Source organism: Capricornis sumatraensis, chromosome 17, assembly GCF_032405125.1.
Source record: "Capricornis sumatraensis isolate serow.1 chromosome 17, serow.2, whole genome shotgun sequence".
NCBI classification, from domain to species: Eukaryota; Metazoa; Chordata; class Mammalia; order Artiodactyla; family Bovidae; genus Capricornis; species Capricornis sumatraensis.
In genome coordinates, this window is record NC_091085.1 from 22,458,721 (window position 1) to 22,460,031 (window position 1,311).

The 1,311-nt window shown below is 44.1% G+C and overlaps 1 non-coding gene across 1 annotated transcript; it reads right to left on the reverse strand.

The window, feature by feature from the left end:
• Positions 1 to 230: 230 nt before the first annotated feature.
• Positions 231 to 302, reverse strand: TRNAS-GGA (transfer RNA serine (anticodon GGA)). Its single transcript has one exon. It is a non-coding gene; the product is annotated as a tRNA-Ser (tRNA).
• Positions 303 to 1,311: the final 1,009 nt, after the last annotated feature.

The following is a 1,311-nucleotide window of genomic DNA, read 5'->3' on the forward strand; positions in this document are numbered from 1 at the left end:
AAGCACCAAACTCTGTGCTGGTTTGTTTAGACTTATTGCCCAATTTAGGAGCTCGTTTTACTTTTGTTCAGATGCTTTTGTTCTCCCTGAAAGTGAAAGTGAAAGTGAAGTCGCTCAGTCGTGTCCGACTCTTTGCGACCCCATGGACTGTAGCCTACCAGGCTCCTCCTTCCATGGAATTCTCCAGCAAGAGTACTGGAGTGGGTTGCCATTTCCTTCTCCAGGGGATCTTCCCAACCCAGGGATCGAACCAGGGTCTCCTGCATTCCAGGCAGACGCTTTAACCTCTGAGCCACCAGGGAAGCCCTGTGTTCTCCCTAGGCTTCTTAATAATCCTTTTAATGCTAACCTGTCATCTTTGCCCCTCAAGATATCTCCTTAACAGTAATTCTGGCCATAATAGTTTTGTGGTCTATCCATTGTTTCCAGCTAACTTCAAAACATTATTAGTGTAAGATATTTACTCATCTCTTTTTCTTAAATTTAATTTAAGAAAAAGTCAAAACTTTTTCTTAATTAAAAATCCAGGGACTTCCCTAGTGGTCCAGTGGTTAAGAATCTGCCTTTAATGCAAGGGACACAGCTTTGATCCCTGGTCCGGGAACTAAGATCCCACTTGCTATGGGGCAGCTAAGCCCCCGTGGGCCACAACTGCTGACCCCAAGCATTCCAGAGCCCATGAGGCACATCTAGAGAGAAGTCCATGAGCTGCAACTAGAGGAGCCTGCTTGTCCCAGCAAAGAGCCCATGTATCATGACAGTGACCCAATGCGGCCCCCACTCACCCCCCCAATATCCCATATTTCAGATACAGATTTGTGGTTTGTGAGCTTGTGGCTTTGTTCAGAAGGGCTAAAACCACAGGGAGCCCCTTCATAAAACTTCTTGAACTTAAAATCTTGATTTCAGGTGGGCGAGTTGATGCAGACATTTCTGTCCCTACCAGTTGGCAGTTGAGGACAGTGGGGTGTCCCATGTATGTTAACTAAAGAATGAATATGCCTTTGAGAGGCTCACAGAGAGAGCAGACAAAGTAATGGGCACTGTACCAAAGTTTTTTGCTCTTTTCACAAGTTCTCCCTTTTAGTCATTGCATATCATTATTTCCCTTTTGCAGATAAGGGAATCAGTGCTTAAAAGGGTTAACTAACTTGTCCGCAGTAGCAAAACTAATAAGTTTCTTAATCAGGCTTCTACGTGCATCTTTATGATTCCCAAATAGGTACACTAAATATACTAGTCTTCAATAAGTATAGATATGTGCTTAGTCACTCAGTCGTGTCCAACTCTTTGTGACCCCATGGACTATAG